Below are 15,665 nucleotides of genomic sequence, written 5' to 3' on the forward strand. Positions count from 1 at the left end.
GAGGGCCAGAGGGACAGGGAGAAGCCAACTCCCCATTAAGCAGGGAGGCTGAGGTGAGGCTTGATCCTAGGATGCTAAGATTATGACCTGAGCTGAAAGCAGTTGCCTAATTGCGCCACCCAGGCACCCCTCTTTCTTATCTCATGAACACATGAAGTTCATTTTGATCTGAAGAATTTTTTGCATTTGCCTTTCCTTCTACTTGGAATACTCTTTGCCAGAGTCATTGCATGATTGCTAGATCTCTAGTAGAGTGATCTACTATTTAGAATAGTCAGGATAGGCCATTTTTTTTTTTATTTTTTTAAATTTTTTTAAATTTATTTATGATAGTCACACACAGAGAGAGAGAGAGAGAGGCAGAGACACAGGCAGAGGGAGAAGCAGGCTCCATGCACCAGGAGCCCGACGTGGGATTCGATCCCGGGTCTCCAGGATCGCGCCCTGGGCCAAAGGCAGGCGCTAAACCGCTGCGCCACCCAGGGTTCCCAGGATAGGCCAGTTTAAGGAAGTACATTTGCATTTAGAGTGGCCTCCACCAATTAAATTAAAACAACAGCTTCCATCACATCAGTACACTACTACCATATTTAATCTTTTCATTGGATGTTATTATGTTATATGTTTATTGCTTAACTCCTCTCTAGAATGTAATCCTTGAGGGCAGGGGCATAGTTGATATGAAATGTGTATTGGTTGACCATTGACATATATTCAGATTATAATATTAGATAGTTTATTTGTATCAGTGTCATCCAGCGGTATAAAGAATGTTTACAGGTGAGAGAATCACATCTGAGGGGGCACTTGCGATATCAAGACATAATTATGAACTTTCTTTCCTGGATTGATAGAAGTTCCTTTATAAAGAACTATTCCTAAAGGAGAGGACAACTTAAGCTTATCATTAGGATTTAGTTGACCAAAGATGCTTGTGTTCATCTAACTTATATTAACTATTTCTGGTAAAGCTCTAAGAGCAGTAAATTATAATTTTAAATGACATTGTTAAATAGAAGTTTCCCTTACTAGAGCCACTTTAAATATACTTTAAAGTCGTTGCCATCTGAATGGTGTTTCATCCTTGGAAATGGAGCATTGTAGTGCCAATGGGATTTCAAAATAACAGCAATAAGAACAATGCTGTATTAGTTAGATTTTTTAGTGCCCCCTCCAATTTTTTTTTTTAAAATAGTAGTCTTTACTATAATGCCATCCCATTTAGTTGGAAATCAGATTTGATACCTAAGCCTGAGAGTCTTACTTTTTTTTGATGATCTACCCTGCCCCTTCTTGTGGAACCTCCAACTCCTCCAGGAAAAAGATCAGCTTATTTCCAACCGGTCTTTGCCTCAGAGTTTCCTCTGCTATTACCCAGGAGTTAGGAGGAGGGAAGAGGAGGTTTTCTCTAGACTTAACAGCTATAGATTAGCCCACTGTATCTCAGATAATAAATGCTTCATCATTCTTCAGTTGACTTGTCTGGGTCTTACTTCAAGTGGGAAGCTCAGAAGTATATTCAAGCCCACACTTGAAAATGGTGCAATTATGATCTTTCTTTTCTAAATGACATACTTCTACCAAAGTAGCATATAAATTGTACTTTCTTTTACAGGCCAGTATTAGCTTGTGCTTCTGGACAGTTAGCATTCCCTTTTTTGTTTGCTTGTTTATTTGTTTACACTCTTGGCAATGCAGTTCTCCTTTTTTATTATGTTGTTTAATCAGTGTGTAAAAATACTTAAAAAAAATTAAAAAAAAAACTTAAATAAGAAACTTTAGATCCATTTTTAAAATTTTTCATCTTAATTTTGTTCTAATGTTCTTAGAATGTCAAGATATTTCTTGAGTAATTATTTAAAAAAATACATGTGTTCTAGCTATCATCTGCAAACTTTTTAAGGGCATAGTCTGTCTGCACTTGGGTCATAAACAGAATATTGAACAATAGAGGGCATGAGAGAGGAGGACCTTGTCATAGGCAACTCAGGATCACTCCTCAAGTCACAGGATGTTTTAGTTCTGTATTTTCATTAACTGCCACCTCCAATCCACAGTTCTTCCTCTTTCTACCAAAGAGACCATGGGAGACTTTGTTAGATACATTATGGAAATAAAGGAACACCATGTCTTGGCCTTTCTCTGTATCACCAGTCTTGTAAGCCTAAAGCACATTCAGGCTGACCAACATTCCTAGACTATATGTTCACTACCTGGCTTTGCCATAGCTCTGTGTGAGGTATCTAATGGTATGACTTACCAGTAGTGTAAAGAAATACACAAATATTGTGAAGTTTGCTTTCTATTTTAATTCCATGTTTTGTTTGCTGCTAGTGCTTTGTTAATGCACTCATTTCAGTGGCCTATATGAATAGTCATTAAATAATCAATACCAGACTAAAAAAACTATGTGTTATAGAATAACATTAAAGACAGAACCCAGGAAAAATAGAAATCAGGGCATATGCCTAAAAGGAATCTGGATCAATTTTACAGTATGGGAAAGAATAAATATGAGATTAATATTGCATAAGACTCAGAGATAATAAATGGATAGTAACCTTGCAGAAGATATGTAATGTTTAACAGCACGAAAAACAAAAACAACCCCCCCCCACATGGTTTGAGAATCAACAGAAACAATACATGGTAACCAAATAGACCATGTATGGTAGCACATTCTTTTATTTCTACCCCACCCTCAACTTTCTCTTTTTATCATTTGGAAAGCTATTTCTCTCTCCATTTCCCATCGAACTATGATGAAAGATATTAAAACTTCTTCCTTTTCTGTATTTCTGTCCCAGTTTAGTTTGGAGGCTTAAAGTCCTCTGAAATAGTCACAATATTGAAGAAACCCCCATGGACTCACCTGAATGCCACCCTTGGCATTATTAGACCACACTTAGATTACTGCACTTGGTTCGGGATATGTTACTACGGGAAATCCATTGACCAATTGGAATTATTTCAGGGGATAACGTCAGAAATGATTTATGAGGAAGGATTAAAGGAGTTATTTATAGCTTGACCAAACAATGACTAAGAGAGCTGACTGTATGAGCATTCAAGGGACGGCAGCGCCAAGGCGGGGAGAACTGTGTAAGGATGGCTCGCTACAGCAGGGGGTGGAAGGCGTAGAATGACAGAGATGAAATTAACAAAGAGAATGGTAGCAGCTGTGAATAAGTAGGGTGATTTAGAGATAGCAGGGTGCTCTCTTAAAAAAAAGGAACGCTGTGGAATTTCTGTCACTTCTGTTTTTTAAAAATAAGATTTTGAGGAAATAAAAATAGTTCAGGTAAGAACTGAGGAATGGGATAGGACCTCTTTCTACCAGTCATTGCTATGTTTCCAATGTTAGGTAGAAGAGAAGCAGCAGTTGTGTAATGAAGGGGGGATGATTCTCAAAAAAGTACTTTTAATCAGTGTGTCCTTGACATTTTCAAACAAGAGTGTTCGATACCCTCCCCTCATGGAAAGATACAAACATATATCCATGGTGAAACTCTAACGAAAAGATTAATGTTTATTAACTTGTTCTTTGGAGTCAGCAGCTTTTCAGAACAAGATGCTATTATTTTTTGGCATTCTATTTCAATATTTGAAAAGATCTGTGGATCTTTCTGCATAGGGTAGAAATTAGTTTATTCTGAAGATTTAAAAACAAAGATTCATATATTTTATAAAACATCTTGGTTTGAACATCTTCATGAAGACTTATGTTTCTCATTTTTATGGGAATTTGTTTTTGTTTGTAATCGATTTCTAAATTCCAGAAATGCAAAGACTCTGCACTGAAAGAGGTGGCAGCTGACAAAATTGCAGTCTTTGACCTTCTGATGCAAGTTTAGTAACTAATCTGGAAAATAATGAACTGCAATTAATGAAATCTCTACTCATATTCAAGTGTGTTTCTCAGACAGCACATAAAATAATTGAAAGAACTTCCTGCTCTCTAATTAGTTAGATTGAATTAATTTGGCATAATAGCTTTTTTCATGTATCTAGAAGTTTGTGTTCAGATGAAGCTATTTATGTACTTCAAACCGTAGGACTCCAAATGGTATCTTTGGTTCATCTAGAGAATTAAAGAGTTAATAATATTCAGTTTAACTTCCACCATCAAAAGCACGGTCACATTTCTAGCCTATGTTTGTGTTACGGCCTATCCCTTTTCAGTGTCCTGCACTTCACTGGGGACTGTCTTGTCAACCACAGGGATATTTTTCTCCATTTTCAACACTGCTTCCACTGTAGAGGATGGACAAAGACTTGAGGGGCGAGAGCAGCACTCTGCACTTCTCTGATGCTGATTGAGAAGATGCCTATGTAGTTAGTGATATTGTCTTTCATGTTTGTGATCCTTCTATATATAAAATGGGAAAAAATAAACCAACTACTAGTTCTTCCCTTGTGCACAAAAATGGTGTTTTAGGGCTACTCATACTTGGACTCCTTTGATAAAACAAACCATATAAATGGTTATCCTTATGTCATCATCACCAATGGTTCGTCATCGTAACTAATTAAAATAAGAAAGAAGAATTTATGCCTTGTTTTCTAGTCTTCAGTGTTCCTTAATTGTTCAGTTATTTTTAAAATAATGTATATGGGGGTGCCTGGGTGGTTCAGTGGGTTAAGCCCCTGCCTTTGGCTCAGGTCATGGTCTCAGGGTCCTGGGATCAAGCCCAGCATTGGGTTTCTTGCTCAGAGGGGAATCTGCTTCTCCCTCTCCCTCTGCTCCTCCACCTTGCACATGTGCACTCACTCTGCTTCAAATAAATAAATCTTTAAATAAATACATCTTTAAAAAATTTAAAAGGAGCTCCTGGATTGCTCAGTGGTTGAGCGTCTGCCTTTGGCTCAGGTCGTGATCCAAGGGTCCTGGGATGGAGTCCTGCGTTGGGCTCCCTGTGGGGAGCCTGCTTCTCCCTCTGCCTGTGTCTCTGCCTCTCTCTTTGTGTCTCTCATGAATAAATAAATAAAATCTTTTAAAAATATATTTAAAAAATAATAATGTATATGAGCATTTTCCCCCTGTAATTTTGTAAGTAAACCACACATAATAAGTATATTTGGATGTGTTATGCTACATTTACTTGTTCTTGAGTTAACAGGCAAGTTTGCACAGGCTTTCTTGAGTACAAAATATTTTTTTTAATTTTTTAATTCAAGGCAAATGATTTCCATTCAGTTGCTTTAGGGATGAATTCTTAGGCACTTTTACTACTGATAGTTTCCCCAAATCATAACATTTTGCTCTCTTCACGCCAGAAATGTATGGATACTGTTTTGACAGGTAGTGAGTTGACAGGGTTGTCTTCACAATCAGATATAGGAGTTTAAATAGTGAAAATAAGAGTTTCTGAGGCAGTACAGAAGTTGGTTGAAGAGAGCTTAGTCTCTCTCTCTCTTTTTTTTAAACATTTTATTTATTTATTCATGAGAAACACAGGGAGAGAGAGAGGCAGAGACACAGACAGAGGAAAAAGCAGGTTCCATGCAGGGAGCCCAACGTGGGACTCAATCCCGGGACTCCAGGATCATGCCCCGGGCCAAAGGCAGGCGCTAAATCGCTGAGCCACCCAGGGATCCCCTGACCTTAGTCTCTTTATTCAGAAATTGTTGTTGTGCACTTTTGTATGAGTCTCTAGATTAGAGATTGGCTCACTTTTTTTTTTTTTTGTGAAGGGCCATATAGTATTATTTGAGGCTTTGCAGTCCTGTCAAAACTAGCCATAGATAGTACTTGTAATAAGTGAGTCTGAATGTATTTTAAGAAAATTTTAGGGCAGCCCGGGTGGCGCAGCGGTTTAGCGCCGCCTGAGGCTCAGGGCGTGATCCTGGAGACCCGGGATCGAGTCCCACATCGGGCTCCCTGCATGGAGCCTGCTTCTCCCTCTGCCTGTGTCTCTGCCTCTCTCTCTCTAGCTGTGTCTCTATGAATAAATAAATAAAATCTTTAAAAAAAAAAGAAAATTTTATTTATAACCCCCAAATTTGAATTTCATATAGTGTTTTCATGTCACAAGTATTCTTTTATTTCAGTAATTTGAAAATGTAAAAACTATTCTTCACTTACTAGATATGCCATACAGGTAATAGTCTAGATTTAGACCCTATTTATTTATTTATTTTTCTTAAGAGAGAATGTGTGAAAGGGGGATGGTGTGGGGGAGAGGGGGAGAGAGAGAGAGAAGATTACAAGTAGGCTGCATGATCAGCATGGAGCCCCACGGACATGGGGCTCCATCTCATGAACCTGACATCATGACCTGAGCCAAAACCAAGAGTCGGACACTTAACTGACCCTCAGGCGCACCAAAGATTTTTAAGATTCACAAATATTCTGTCTTCTAAGTAGACATCCTTCATAGATACTTGAAAAACTAATAACCACTATTTTGAATAAAGTGAAATTACATTCTTTTTTAAAAAAAATGTTTGTTTTTTGAAATTTTATTTGCTTGAGGAATGCCTGCGTGGCTTAGTGGTTGAGTGTCTACCTTTGGCTCAGGTCATAGTCCTGGGGTTCTGGACTTGAGTTCCCACAGGAAGCTTGCTTCTCCCTCTGCCTATGTCTCTGCCTCTCTCTGTGTGTCTCTCATGAATAAACAAACAAACAAACAAAAAGCTTTAAAAAAAGATTTACTTGAGAAAGAGTAAGCAAGAAGAGTGAGAGCATGCGTGCACTGGAGGGGAGGCAGAGGGACAGGGAGAAGCAGACTCCCTGCTGAGCAGGGAGCCCATAGGACTCAATTCCAGGACCTGAGCCAAAGGCAGAGGCTTAACTGACTGAGCCTCCCAGGTGCCCCATAAGTTGTTCTTTTCACATCAGTATTTAAGTGACTATTAACAATTCTCATATGGAAGTTTAAAAAGTAAACTGGATTCCATAAAAATAAGAATCCTTTCTGACAACTCCAGAAATATTCATATTTTCTATATGTAGTACCTCAAATAAGTTGAACTAACACATATATAAATAATATGGTGAAATAAAAAGTCTGTTTTGACGGTCTTATTCACTTTTACCCACTGATAAAATAGTTTACTTGTTGATCAAAGAAATAGGCCTCTTAGTTGTTTTTTATAATTAAATTTAAATGGGAATATCAGATATTAGGCCCTGAGTGCCTATTTCTGAGGAGCATAGGAACTCTATGTGAGGTTTTGTTCATACTGTATTCCCCCCAGCTGTTAGCACAGTCTTTGGAATATAGCAGCACCTGATACATGTTTGTGAATGAGTAAATTTACAATATCTAAGGTTCTTTATTTGAAAGAAAATATTTCAGTATTATATCAGTATTATATCCTGACTGGTTTGGGGGCTGATAACACAAATAAAATCTTTTGATTTATATTTTATATCAGATATAATTGTTGATTGTTTAAAACTGGGCTTATATAGTAAGCAAAGCTAGAAGTATCTTGGAAAACACCACAACATTCCAGTGATTAGGAAAACCATAGTATTTTACAAATGTGCTGAATGTTTACTGTGTGCCGAGGATTTTACATGCATTAGCCCAACAGTGGTGCTGAATTAGATCAGTGCTGTCCAGTAGAAATTTGTGAACCACACATGACATTTTAAATTTTCTGGTAAGCGCCTTTAAAAAAGTAAAAAGAAATAGCTCAAATTAATTTTAGTAATATAATTTACTTAGTTATAATCATAATATTGTCATTTCAATCTGTAATCAATATAAAAAATTACTGAGATATTTTCCCTTTTTTCCCTGTAAAGTTCTTGAAATTAAGTGTGTAGTTTTGCATTTCTAGCACATCTTAATTTGCATACTAAATTTTTGTTGCAAAAACTTCACTTTCTCAGTCAAATAGGCTGCATTTCAAGTGGTCAGTAGGCACATAGAGCTGGTGGCCACCATGGCACAGAGTTAGAGGGTGATATTAGATACTCAGATATTGAGGAAACTGAGACTCAGGTAGATTAAGCACCTTGTCTCAGGTTACAGAGCCTAGTGAGTGGCATACTGAGATTTATATTCAAGAAGCAAAGTTGCATGCACAATTGTGATATTAAGAGATTTCACTGGATCTGATTAGAAATATGCAAGTGATTATATTGTAGAATGAATGAGTCTAAAGTATTTGAGGAAGGGACTGGTCAAGACATGGAAATACAGAATAGGGCCTATTTGTTGTTGTTTTTTTTTAAGATTTTACTTATTTGACAGAGAGAGAAAGAGAACAAGCAGGGAGAACAGCAGACGGAAAGAGAGAAGTAGGCTCTCTGCCAAGCAGGGAGCCCGATGTGGGGCTCCATCCCAGGATCGTGAGATCATGGCCTGAGCCAAAGGCAGATGTTTAACCGACTGAGCCACTCAGGCATCCCTGTATTTTCTTTTCTTGCCCATTCCTTTCTTAAAAAAATTATCTGTAGAGGTGCCTGGGTGGCTCAATTGGTTTAGCGTCTGACTTCTGCTTGGGTCATGATCTTGGGGACCTGGGACTCAGCCCATGTTGGGCTCTGCACTCAGTGGGAAGTCTCCTTCCCGTTTCCCTCTCCCTCTGCCCCTCCCCGTGCTCATCCCCTCTCTCTGTCTGTCTCTCAAATAAATAAATAAATCAATAAAATCTTTTAAAAAAACTATCTGTGGGCAATGGGGAATCATTGACTGCTTTATAGCAGGAGAGTGATGTGATCGAATTTGCATTTCAGGAAGCTCTTCTGACTGCAATTTGGAGGGCAGATTTGAAGAGGATAAAACCTGAATCTCTTCAAGTCTATTTAGAAAACCTCATGAGGCATTGTAATATTGGGCAGAAAAATTAAGTCACCTTCCCATGCCTGGCACATTGATACTTTGATGTCACTGATTGAAAGGGGCATGTGGCAGGTAGGGTAAAAGTGTGTCTGGCAGGGACCAGCTGGCAGCCACCTGTCATCCTCTCTGGGAGGCATTGCTTAGAGAATGCATGTGGGCTGGATTACCACCTTCCAGATGTGCAACCCCAGAGGTGACCAGGTTTGCATGAACAAATGACTGATGGGTCAGGTAAAATGCTGAGTTACTTATTTAAAATAAGAAATATAATTTCCAGATGGACAAAAGTGCTGGTGTCATCATAAAAACATGATCTTCACCAGATCACCTGTAAAGCCAGAGTGTGAATCCTGAGGCTGCTTGGTGAGTGGGGAGCTGCTCGTGTGAGCCAGATCCCGCAGGCAACTGAAGTGTCAGTCTCTGGACCAGTGCCGGGTGTTTCCTCCAGCTTTCCTCCTGTGACTTTGCAGTGCCCCTTCTTCCAGTCTAACCACCCTGCCTCTGATTAACATAACCTTTAAAAAGTATGTTTATATTGATTAGGTTATTGCTGAATCTTGATCTTTAGGTAATTGTACGTGTCTGTTTTTATCCATTGTTTGTAACTTTTATCAGAACATATTCAAAGATTAGGAAGTATTTTGGTTATATGGACTCCCCTTTCTTGGTTTTGTTTATTATGTTTTTCTCACATTAGCACCATGAAAATCCCAGGTTGTCTACTGGTTATTTGTAGGAAAGGTAAATTGTACATCTTATATTCTTATGCTTGGATTTAAATGATAGGTTAGAATTGTACAAAAAGGGGGTGCCTGGATGGTTCAGTCAGTAGACTGTGTGATTCTTGCTTTTGGGGTTGTAAGTTTGAGCTCCAGGTTCAGTGTAGAAATTACATAAAGAAACAAAATCTTTAAAAAAAGACATAGAAGATTATACTTGCTTAGAACCCATTGGAAGATGACATTTAAGAATTTATCCAATTCAGGGTAAGGGGTGATTATGAGGAGAGGTTCATTTTCAAACAAGAAAAAAACGCATCAGAAAATTCAGTAGTCTTGGAACGAAGTGATTGTTTTTTGCTTTAAAATATTTCTCCCCTCTACCTACCCAAATGCCCAAATTTCAGAATGTCTTATCTTTCCCAAATTCTCTGTAACTGTACAATTTGGTCTTCTTCATGTCACTTAAGTAATTGATTTGTTCACTTAATATATCTATTTATTCGTTCAACAAACATGAAGTTATTCATTTATGTACAGGAATACAGAGATGAATGAACCCTAAACTCTACCCTTGGGAGAGCTAAATAGGGTGATGTTCTGGATGCTGTAATACACGTATGTCTGGGGCTGGCACGGTGAAGGCAATTTCAGGAAGTGGATCACACTCGAGCTAAGACAGATATGAATAGGGGCTCACCAGGTAGAACATGATTCCCTAGGGAAAAGGAAGAGCTCGAGGAATGCTCTGGCAAAGCAGTGTAATCAGTTCAGAGTGGGGTTAGCATAACAAGCCAAGGAGAGGGTCCAGCCTCACAGAGAGGTGAGGGTCTATGTATTGCCAAGGTGTTAAAACCTTATGTTTTAGGCAGGAGGATCTCCCAATGACTCATATGCCTAGTTGAAATTCTGAGCTGATCTGCCCTGTTTTCTTCATTCATGTGACATATGAAAACCAGAATTTAAAAATGATGGGCTGTGGGGCACCTGGGTGGTCTGTGGTTGACTGCCTGCCTTTGGCTCAGGTCATGATCCTGGGATCCTGGGATCGAGTCCTGTATCAGGCTCCCTGCATGGAGCCTGCTTCTCCCTCTGCCTGTGTCTCTGCCTCTCTCTCTGTGTCTCTCATGAATAAGTAAATAAAATCTTTAAAAAAAAATGATGGGCTGTGATACAAGAATGACCCTCATCTTCTCCCTGAAATACTTCTAAGCAGTTCTCTTCTTGTAACCTACTCATCTGCCTAGCTCTAGTGATGCTCGGCAGACAGCATGATTGCAGGTTCAGCTGATGCTTGAGAAGTTGGTCCTTTTCCATCTGTCACTGACTCACTGGGCAGCCTGGATGCCTGTAACCATTAGGTGACTGTCTCTGAGCCTTGCTTTCTGTAGTGTGAGATGTGGATAATTATACTTATATTCGCTTGCCTCGTGGGACTTCTCCTTAATATTTATAGCTGCAAAATACTTCGCAGTCATTTTTATTAATAGTTGCCAGATGTGTCGTAAGGATTAATGAACTTATGATCTGAAATGTTTTGAGCTACTGAAATAGGAGGCAACTGCCTGCACAGGGGATATGTAAAAGAGCATTAAAATGCAAACAATACACATTTGGAAATTTGAGCTCTTAGGTGTGAAGGACAAATGGCACACTTAAGATTTCAGTACACTTTGTAGGTATTTTTGGTCTCCTTAATGAAATTCCTGAATTCATCACAGGCCATTGGTAAACACAGAATGCAGGGTCCCCACACCCTGGCGCATAGGCACATGCACAGGTGTACACACACACATGCATCCGGGTTCTCCTGATACCACTGTGACCCTCCTTCTGGTCACTCATCCTTCCTGGGCATCATCTTTGTTTCCCTAGCCTCCCCAGCCAGTTGTTTCCAAGTGTTCAGTCATCTTCTCATATCTAGGTTTTCATTTCCTTTTCCTTTTATCATCTAAGTTCAGGCTCTAATTAGCTCTCCACCAAACCACTGAAGCAACTTCTTAATTGATCTTTCCCTGTTTCGTTCATATCTCCCCCATTTTTAGGGGTGAATCTCCTCTAAGCACAACCCTTATCACCGCTCATTCATTTACCTTTGATAGCTCATTACTGAGGGTGAAAACCATAAAAGCTCACAAGGTCTCCTGCACGTGGCCCTAACCTGCTTCCCTCTGCCCTGTGCAGGTCGCTCTGGATCATTCTCTCTTCCCCAAGACCTCCTGGAAGATTGAGTAGCCTTTCTTGGGGCAGAGGTGGCGGTAGACGGAACGCATCAGGCCCACAAAACACCCTGCCTCCGCCGTGTCATTACTCATGTTCGAAGTGGCCTTCTGCCCCTGGAAAAGCCATTCAGTCTTCAGGGCCTGTCTCAAAGTGAAATCGCCCCCATGAGGGTATTCTAGGCCTGCTTCATTTATCATCCCTTCCTCCTCTGAAACTTCTCTGCGTTTGAAGCTGTCACTCTAATATCTATCAGTTTCCTCAGTGTTTCAGTTATTTTCATATGTGTCCTTGCCAGTCTGCTGAGAGCTAGGCCTGTGACTTTGTGATCTTTGTGTTCTTCACAGCACTTGTTGGAATGCTCTGTACCCTGTGGGAGCTGAGTCTTTGTTGAACTGAATTTGTACATTGATTCAGAGTCCCAGTTATCTTCTTCATGTAGGACAGTCTTTTTTTTTTTTTTTTAAAGATTTTATTTATTGATTAATGAGAGACACACAGAGAGAGCAGAGACATAGGCAGAGGGAGAAGCAGGCTTCCTGTGGGGAGCCTGATATGGCACTCAGTCCTAGCACTCCGGGATCACGACCTGAGCCAAAGGCAGAGGCTCAACCACTGAGCCACCCAGGTGCCCCCACGTAGGACAGTCTTACAGACAAATTTGAAATACATAGAATACTAGTGAAGCCCTCTGTGCTTGTCACCTAGCTTCAGTAAAAATCAATATGTAGCCAATCTTATATGCCTGTACCTCATCCTTTTCAGCATGAACCTTTCAGAGTTCTCCATTGGAGAAGTATCTATCTGATGCTTATTTGGCCAGTGCTGGTTTGGTAGCCACCACCACTTTGCTCCCCACAGAGGGAGCCCCACGAAGTTACCAGCAGGTGAACCAGAGAAGTAGGTGTGCTCAAAGTACTTGACAGTACACTCAGGATCCATTCAGACACCATCCCATCTTATTTTTGGCACTATTTTTAGCCACTTCATACATGTGTCATCATCCTGTGTCCTGCTTCTCCCTTCCTCTGAATGGTAGGCTTGGGGTGGGCCTGTTGATGAGGCAGATGGTGAAGTTGTGTTGGTGAAGAAGTGCTTAGTGAAGAAGTGATCATTGGGGGTGACTGATGGTGTTGGGAAATGTAAGGACAGATGTGATGTCTCAGCATGGTGGCCTGGAGCCATGTCATGGGGCCCTGGGTACCCGGAGGCCTGTGTGTCCGTGGATGATATGGTGTCACAGGCAGGCTTGTCCCTTCACTCATGTCAGATTTTTTTTTTAACCATTTAGTGGAGTTTTCTAATTCCCCTGAGTCCTAGAGAAAAGTGTAAGTTATGTTTCTATGCTCTGTTCAGGAGGGTAGGAGCCATATCATCTTAGAAGAGGCTTCATCCTGGGTGGTTATGTTCCACCTTTGGTGGGATTTTACATATTTATGCTTTAAGGAGGAATATTTTATTGCAGTCTTGTCCGCCTTAATGAAGTCTAACTGAAGAGTGTAAAGTATTTTGGAGTTTGAGCTTACGAAATGTTTTTTTCTGCCTTTACGAGGAAATATGCTGTGAACACCTTTGCATTTGTGGGGGACTTCAGATACGATGAGAGAAAGTAAATATAAAAAGAAACATGGTGGCCCTGTATTCAAGGACTTTGTAAGGTGCAGTGGAGGATACTTGCTTGAAAATAACTCCACTGTCGCTGCCTACCAGGTTGCCAGTAGAGTGGAGAAGCAGAGCTTCCTGTAGGTGCTGTGAGAGAGGGGAGGAGCGATGCATCATGGGAGTTGAAAGGAGGGATTTTCCTGGTCCAGGGATCCAGGGAGAGGCTGGAAGGTCATGTGCTTCAGGCCCTCGTCATGTGCAGTGGCCTTGCCCCCACCTCAGTTCTCTTCCATTGGCCCCTCACATTGTGTTTCTTAACCCTACCTCTTACCTTACCTCTCCCTTGTCCTCAGCCCCCAGTAACTCCCCAGTGTTTGCAGGCTATAGCATACGTTGCTTTATTTTTATTTATTTATTTATTTTTTTAATTTTTTTTTTTTATTTATTTATGATAGTCACAGAGAGAGAGAGAGGCAGAGACACAGGCAGAGGGAGAAGCAGGCTCCATGCACTGGGAGCCTGATGTGGGATTCGATCCCGGGTCTCCAGGATCGCGCCCTGGGCCAAAGGCAGGCGCCAAACCGCTGCGCCACCCAGGGATCCCGCATACGTTGCTTTAGTCTATCCCTAGGTCTTTCCATCTCTTTAGTCATATCTCCTACCATTTCCTACTTGATTGCCTGTCCTCTGTGCCTTTTTTCACATCCCAGTGCTGTTCCCAATTCAGCAGAATTAATTTCTTCTAGCTCTTTTCTCCCAAAGGCAGTCACAAGGCATCATTGGTGGTAGTGGTGCCCTTTGCTAAAACTCAGTTATTTGGTGATGTGAACTCAGATTAACCTCCTAAGTGAACCATCTTGTTCCAGGTGGGCTCTTGTCCCTTCAGGTAAGAGTCTGGGCTACTCAGTAGGACACCGGACTCTGGCCTTCCAGCCTTAGTGCCTGCAGACCGTCCAGAGCATCTTCATGGCATAGAAGCCTCAGGCACCCGGATACATCATGGGAACTGGGAGGACCTGGAGTACTGAGGGCCAGGAGAAGGGAAATGCAAGGATATGAAATCTGCTTCTTTAGGCAATTTAGGTTAGGTAAGAGATGAGTCGTTAGGTGGTTAGCTACTCTTTTACCTTTGGATCCAACAAGAGAAAAGACGCTCCTACTGCACGGAAACAAACTGCGACACCTAAGTTTGCCAGGACGGAGCTCTCTGGGAGCTGAGCATTCTGAGGCGAGATCCAGACTCTGGCGCTGGAACGGGGAGATCTGGTTGATGGAATAAAGGCAGAAGTAGTGGATTCCTGGTTTCTTTGAGAGAATCCTGTCTCCCTCTGCCATTGTAAACCCAGCAGCTCTAAAAGAATGTCAGATTTCTTCTCCTTCGAAGATACCAGCTGTTTCTTCTGACATGTCCTTATCCTGGTGCTATTTATTTTTTTACTTTTTGTTGTTGTTGTTGTTGTTCCTTGAACCACATGTCCGTAAGTACTGAAGCCCTTTCTTGTACTGCTGCTTACACACCCAGTAATTCAGGCCCTTATTCCCTCACATCTGCTCTGTTGCTGGAATCTCATCAGTGATCTTCCTACCTTGGCCTTTAAATATTTCTCCAGTTTGCCCTCTACCAGCAGATCCATCTTCTTAAGCTCCTGCTTTCTTCATTCAGGCATCTCTGGTGGTCCTCGTTGTTACCTGATTAGAATACCAAAGCCTCCATCAATATATCCTGCTCTGTATTATGCCCCAAAAGTAGGCTGTAGCCAGACTGGCAGATATGAGGCAGATATGTTGCTTGGTGAAGAAGCGGTCATCGGGGGTGACTGATAGTGTTGGGAAATGTAAGGGGAGATGTGAAGTCTCAGCGTGGTGGGACTCCTCACTTCCTGTGACTACACTCGCTGGTCTGCTTGGGCACCAGCTCTCCCTGGCCATCAGGGCTTGGTTTCTGTTCTACTTCCTGCCTGAAGCCTTTCCCGATCTTCCCTGTTCCAGTCATTTCTCTCTAGCATCCTGTAACACTTATATGTGCAGAACAGCCCTTGATGAACATGCGCTGTGAGTGGAGAGAGCCTGTGCATGTGTGAGAATGTCATGCCATGAGTGTTATTGTTTGCAGCACATGCCCTGTGTTGCTCACTGGGGGTAAGCTGCTTGCTGTGCCCCTGTGTCGTGTGGCACCCCTAGCCCTTGGCATGCCTACTTGGCAGCAACATGTGAGAATTCCCGAAAGTTGTAAAAGTTCACTTCAAGTGGGTCCTCCTGACAGGTTCTCCAGTCTGTCTATTCAGTGAAAACCTTCTCTGGTTATTTCGGTTCTCCTTCTCTTGAT

At 41.1% G+C, this 15,665-nt stretch overlaps 1 protein-coding gene across 1 annotated transcript in view; it reads left to right on the forward strand.

Moving 5' to 3' along the window:
- KIF13B (kinesin family member 13B) overlaps positions 1-15,665 on the forward strand; it is a 200,812-nt gene that overhangs the window by 176,886 nt on the left and 8,261 nt on the right. The window lies entirely within an intron of this gene.

The sequence above is a fragment of the Canis lupus genome, chromosome 25 (assembly GCF_011100685.1).
Source record: "Canis lupus familiaris isolate Mischka breed German Shepherd chromosome 25, alternate assembly UU_Cfam_GSD_1.0, whole genome shotgun sequence".
NCBI lineage: Eukaryota > Metazoa > Chordata > Mammalia > Carnivora > Canidae > Canis > Canis lupus.